Below are 6,478 nucleotides of genomic sequence, written 5' to 3'. Positions count from 1 at the left end.
TGCAGAACTATGTGGGCATAAATATACAGTAGTTCTAGCGTTGTACCTGCAGACTGCCTCATTGATAGCAGTCTCTAGTGCAGTCAGTGAGGATTTTTTTTTTTTTGTAGAATCGACCATGTTACTGAATGAAGGCTCCCAGCAGCCTTCTGAATCATCTTCCATTGACATGGAGGTTAGGAGAGTCACTGATAGATAGGCAGCAATGCAGCTGCTAGGTGCTTTCCAGCCTGCACTTTTGTATGATGCCTCACTTCTGCAGCCAGGTGTCTGTGCCAGCCCAAGTGGTCTAGTGAGCAGAGCTCATGATGAGGTTCTTTTTATGAAGGGGTGGTAGATAGGTATTGTTACGAGATATCGTGGCATTACGATAATAGAGTCGGCACACGATGTGCTAAGTCGCGGGTACGAGGTGCCGACGCGCGAAATGCCTGGTCGCGAATCCAAATAATAGACGCTCTGTAATCGCGCAGTCGGAGGGGCCGACGCGCGAAATGCCTAGCCGCGGGTCCGAGGAATAAACGCTCAAGGTGTCGACACTCGATGAGCGATGTGCCGACGCGCGAAATGCCTAGCCGCGGACTCGAGGAGTCGACGCTCGAGGTGCCGACGCGCGAAGTGCCTAGCCGCGGGTCCGACGAGTCGACACTCGATGAGCGATGTGCCGACGTGCGAAATGCCTAGCCACGGGCTTGAGGAGGCGACGCTCGATTAGCTTAGTCGCGCCTTCCGAGGTGCCGACGCGCGAAATGCCTAGCCGCGGGCTCGAGGAGTTGACGCTCGCAGGGCCGACGCGCGAAGTGCCTAGCCGCGGGTCCGAGGAGTCGAGGCTCGTTGAGCGATGTGCCGACGCGCGAAATGCGTAGCCGCGGGCTCGAGGTGCTTAGTCGCGCAGACGGAGGGGCCGATGCACGAAATGCTTAGGCAAGGATCCGAGAAGCCCGCGCGCGATGTGCTTGATCGCCGAGTCGGAGACGCCTACGCGCGAAAGGCTTCCGCGTGACCGAGGATTCCGTGCCCGAAGCGAGGTCGCGAATCCGCGTCACCGATGCTCCGAATGCTTAGCCGCGGGTCTGAGACGTCTACAAAAAGCGGGATCGGCCACGCTACTGCGATGTCCACGTAGCGCCCGCTCTAATACTAGTCGAGATTACGGAAACCGCCCAGAGCTCGCGAAGAGACCGCAACAAGCGGTGCAGACGACGCCATCGCGAAGCGAGCACCGGGCCAATGGCGAACCGCGCTGGAGTCACGTGGCGGGCGCGGGCAACCGGTGGCTCCGGCACGACCTTCAATCATTTGCTTTTTGTGTGCTTGTTTCTCTATGGAGGAGATAGCTGAAGGGGCAAATTTGAAGACGGAGAAATGCGCTTTCCAACGAGTCCAAGATGGTGGCGCTCGGCTGCGCCGTTCCGGAGATATCGTGGCTTGAAAAACGCCGTTTTTTCGCGATTTCCGCGAAATTTTTCGGCACCTTGGCTGATACAATTTTTTTAGAGCACTTCTACTTGGTTTTCAGCGATGATATTTCGGAATCCGATAAAATAAGAGTTACAGAAATTGAAAATGTGATTTTCAAAAAATCGATTTTTTAGCCATTTTTCGCGATGCGAAAGCCGCGGCCCCCCCTTAATCGGGACGCACGCGCTAGTGCTGTTTAGTCTCCTGTTCGCAACTAAGGCTAGCCCTATCATCGCGTTGCACGTTTTAATTCCCCGTTGCTGCAATTGTCGGCGATAGACGCCGCCAAATCCGAGACTGTTTGGCGCAGTTGGGCGCAATTTTCGTCGATTGTATCAGGATGGCGCAGTAAATCCCATTTGGCGCACTTTGGCGCAGTTGGCGCAGGAGTGGAATCACTGCCACCTGGGGATCTCGTGCCCCCATCGAAATGCGGCTGCCGTGGGTGCGTTCACTACAGCCTACTGCGAGAGCCAGCATGGCCAGAGTCGTAGCCTTGCCATCACAAGATGGCAACCATGTACGACCACAGAACGATTTCTCATAACTTAACAAGTGCAATGCGTCATGCTATTTACATGCCAAGTTGTGCCACAACAAGTTGTGTCACGTGTTCTTGGCGCTCTGAAGAATTGCATGCATTGCAGGACAAACTAGGTAAGTGGGTTCTAGGTGTGGGCCCCATTCCACCTACAATTGTGTAGTATGATATACGCAGAATATGAAACGCTACGGGCCATATGCAGGAAAACGGTCTGCCATGTGAAACGTGTATGGAAGATTTATGACACTGGTCTTAGTTTGGAAGCTGGAGAGTTGTCATTCGTGCAAGTGCGATCACGCGCAGGCACATGGTAGGGCTGCGACGTGGCTATGAGTCACGACAGAAATATTCAAGTTAACATCAGTTATTTGTGTAATTTGTTTATGGAAGAAACAGATTAAAGTTTGGAGAAAGAACGTGCAAACAGAATGTCTGCGTGTGTTTTACTTCTTACCGTAGCGAGAGATAGGTACCATTTCGTCTGCTTGTTCCCCCCCATTGTGCAGTCGAAAATAATTTTCTACCGTGCTCCAGTGCGCGATCACTTAGATTCACTTGCGTCTGCCTCAATGTTCATGTAGTAGTCAGCAGTCAGGTGTTCCCATGAACAGTGCAAAATCGCACGCTGCACGAAGCAAGACAAATGTAACAGCTCACGCGACACCGTTAGTGGATGCGCACCACACAGCAAAAAAGTGAGGAAAAAGAAAAAGGGTGGGGCCCCGTGATGTGTGCCTCATGCAGGGAAGGAATTTCGCTTGAAGGCTATAGCGGGCAAGTGGAGAGAGTATGTTGGCGGTCACGCTCACCTCTTGAAATCATGGGTTCACGGCACTTCAAGTATTTCCATCTCTACTAGAAACGGATTTGAAATTCTTGCGGTAGAACACTCCCTAGATTACACGTGGCTTCTGGTAAATAAGCAAAATTTGCTATATGGCCTGGTAAAGGCCCTTATACTGGTCTCATGGGTAGAAAAAGTGAGTGAACATTCCTCTGAACCTTAAGGCGAGGGGTCAATCTACAGACTTCTCAATACTCAATCTCACCTACAGTGGTACAACAGTTTGAAAAAAAAAAAAAAAGAAGAACACCGCATATCCACGGGGTGAATGATGATGAGTGGGCGAAGCTCCAGAGGGAATCGGTAAACCGTGAATCTTCCGTGTAATTCGCCCAGTCTTGCCGCACTAAATCGAACGATTGACTTCCACCAATGACGCGTCATATGTGACGTCATTCCTATTTTATAAAAGCGCCCTTCATTATAATTGCACCATCTCCCGCTTAAGGGGACGCTAGCACAAACGCGTTAGAAACGTGCAGTACTCTCTAGTAAGGGGGAGAGGCCACAGCGTCTTACGCAGCCGTTTACATATGCCGGAACGTGCACCGCGTTTGCCGACGCCATCAGCGTTAATGAATACGGGGGTAAAGCGGATAGGCCACAGCGTCTTACACCAGCTTCTTACACGGGCCGTAACGCGCTAGCACAAACGCGTTAGAAACGCGGTCTTTCGTTAATGTTGGGTATTTATTGCCATCGTGGTGCGCGTTTCCATGTGCGCTTCGTGGCGTAGTGGTTAGCGCCGCGCGTTTGGAAGCGAGGAGTCCCTGGTTCGATTCCCCTACGGACACAACTTTCGGAATTTTTTTTTCTCATAATAGTAGACGTGGCTACCTACTACGATGACTACTACATACTACAGAGGAGGGACAGACCCACACCGTAAGGAGCTTCGCCCCTAAAAAGAAAGTGAAGCTTGGCTTTTTTTTTTTGGTGACACACACACATTATACAGGGTGTTTCAGCGAACACTTTCAGAAATTCTTAAAGGTTGCCTGTGGCAGATAGCCCAATTCTAGTTGAGCTGGTCTACTCGAAGAGGCAAACATTACTTGCACAAAAAATTGAAATGCATATACAAATAATTAACAGAAATTCACTAATTAAGTTTTTAACCAATTGCCTGATGGCCCATATTGCAATTTACAAATTGTAGCCGTGGAGTTCGCAAGACGATCCACTTGGAACAAATTCTCGGGATGACGCCAGTTTCGAGATATTAATTCCAGAACTTTGCGGCGAAATGCATTGGCATTCCAGTTAATTTTGTGCTTCAATGCATAAAGCGACGTTTGGTTAAGCAACTAACTGGAACGCCAATGCATTTCTCCGCAAAGTTCGGCAATTAATATCTCGAAACTGGTGTCATCCTGAGAAATAAATCTAAGATCGCCTTGTGAACTCCACGGCTACAATTTGCAAATTGCAATATGGGCCATCAGGTAATTATTAAAAAAACTTAGCGAATTTTTGTTAGTCGATTATGCATTTCAATTTCTTGTGCAAGTGATGTCCGCCTCCTCGAGTAGACCAGCTCATTAACTAGAATTGGGCTATCCGCCACAGGCAACCTTAAATAAATTTTGAAAGTGTTCGCTGAAACACCCTGTACACACACCCTGTACACGCGTACACTATATAGGCAGTGCCAAAAAGCGCCATATGAAAAGCAGTTTCATGCCCTTGGCTGCAAAGTTTGTCCAAATTTGAACAGACTCCAGAAAATGCACACATCTGCATTGTGTAGATAGCATTCAGATGTTAAACTGGCAAAAAAGGCCACTTTGATGTGCTTGTGAAGCGCTAAGTGGCAGACGGCCGCCGCGCGGCTTCCCTGCAGTGCTCGTTCGCCCGAAGTGACGAAGCGCGGCAGCAGGGGCGAGCGAATTGACCTTTGCGCTACCTCGCGCCTCGCTTCAACGCGAACTACGAAACGGCGAAAACAGGCGAGCGCGGCGCTACGACTCGCCGAGATCGTAGTGGAGGTGGTGGCGGACGAGGTGCCTGAAGACGGCAACGAGAACGAAGGCTTGCGCCCACCGGCTACCTTCGCCGAAGCCCTTGCCGTCCTTACTAAGCTTCTTTCGCATGAAAGACAACGAAAATGTGGACAAGGGTCTGCAATGTGTGCAAAAGGAGTTCCTGTCCAAGGGTGTGACGCACCGGCAGGAAATACAGCCGAATCTCGATAATTCGAACTGGAAGGGTCCCGAAAATTTGTTCAAATTCAAAGAAGGACTTACTTTTGACGTATTTGTGCACCATAGCGCTACGTACGAACGGTGCGAGTCGTCAAATATCGCGGCTCGCAAGCACATCGCGAGCGAGGGCCACGAAACTGCCGACGCTTGCATCCCGATAACGGCAGCGAATGAAACTTCAGGGAGCGGGCGGCGCCGGCACGGCGAAGCGCGGAGTCCGTCAAAGGTGAGGGAGGAGGGCGGCAGGGAAGCGCATTTGGCCTCGACAACCCCATCGCTTCGGTGGCTACCCTCGCCCTCAACTCCCTCACCTTTGACCGTCTCCGTGCGCTCCCGCCAGCCCGGCACCAGCTTAGCCCGCTCCCCGAGGTTTCGTTTTCTGCCGTTGAAGCGATCGTTGGCCGACGTGGGCAGTTTCGGTGGCCGGACTGGGCCTCCGCGTTGCTTCCTTCTGCACCAGCCGAGACGTCGGCATGTACAGAGGGGTCTACCGGAGCGCGTGGCGTCTGCTCCATACCACCGCCCGTCGACGGCCGCAACGAGTGTCGCACAGGCGCAGCGAGCGCTCTCTTTCGTCGTCTGCTACCATCAGCTGCCACGCTTTAGATCGTCGCGAAGCCAGCAGCTTGCGTAATTCGCATTTGAACGCAGCCACATTCCTTCCAGCTGGAAGCAAAGTGACTGAATTGACGTATAATCAGATAAATGACCTAGAACATCAGCAACAGTGACCGTGCCGTTTTTTCTTCACCGTCTCGTTTCGTAAAGATTTGCCTGCTTCAAAAAATGTTTACTGTGCACGTCGATTCCCATGATTCAACTATAACTCGTCTGATAGCTCTTTATAAATTAATATGCTCGTTCAAGGCGCTTGTGGATTCTTTGTGCAGCCTACGCACTGCAGGGCTCGAGTATGCAGTAGCACAAATGAGATGGCCACTACAAACAGAGTATTCTCTTATATAGCTGTGCCACAAAGAGACGTCCGTAAAAAAAATTATGTTTGTCTTGCAAGTTGAAACGGCGAAAATACCTGCGTGTTAATACTTTGCCACGTCTAATTTTCTTGCAGCTTTGCTGGCTATCAGTGTGCGACCATGCACTCACCGCTCAACATTAAAAAGGCATCACGGCTTGCTTCGCTACTATCCGAAGCGCGGCAGCAGACGGTAGCAGACGACAAAGAGCACCACCCACAGTGCTTTGCTCAATGCGCATGCTCGAAACTTGTTGCAGCCACCAGCCGGTGGTGGCGCCCAGCAGATTCCTCGCGCTCCGGTGTTCCCTTTAACAGTGGACCCCTCTGTACACGCGTGTTCCGGCGCGATTCAGAAACGGCGACCTTGCCATTTGAGAGAGTGAAATTTTCACCACGGTATTTTTTTCTCTTTTGTATTTCTCCGCACGGCATTGAGGGGTCTCTCC

Source organism: Dermacentor silvarum, chromosome 1 (assembly GCF_013339745.2).
Source record: "Dermacentor silvarum isolate Dsil-2018 chromosome 1, BIME_Dsil_1.4, whole genome shotgun sequence".
NCBI classification, from domain to species: domain Eukaryota; kingdom Metazoa; phylum Arthropoda; class Arachnida; order Ixodida; family Ixodidae; genus Dermacentor; species Dermacentor silvarum.
The sequence above is the reverse complement of the archived record's forward strand: the minus strand, read 5'-3'. Positions refer to the sequence as shown.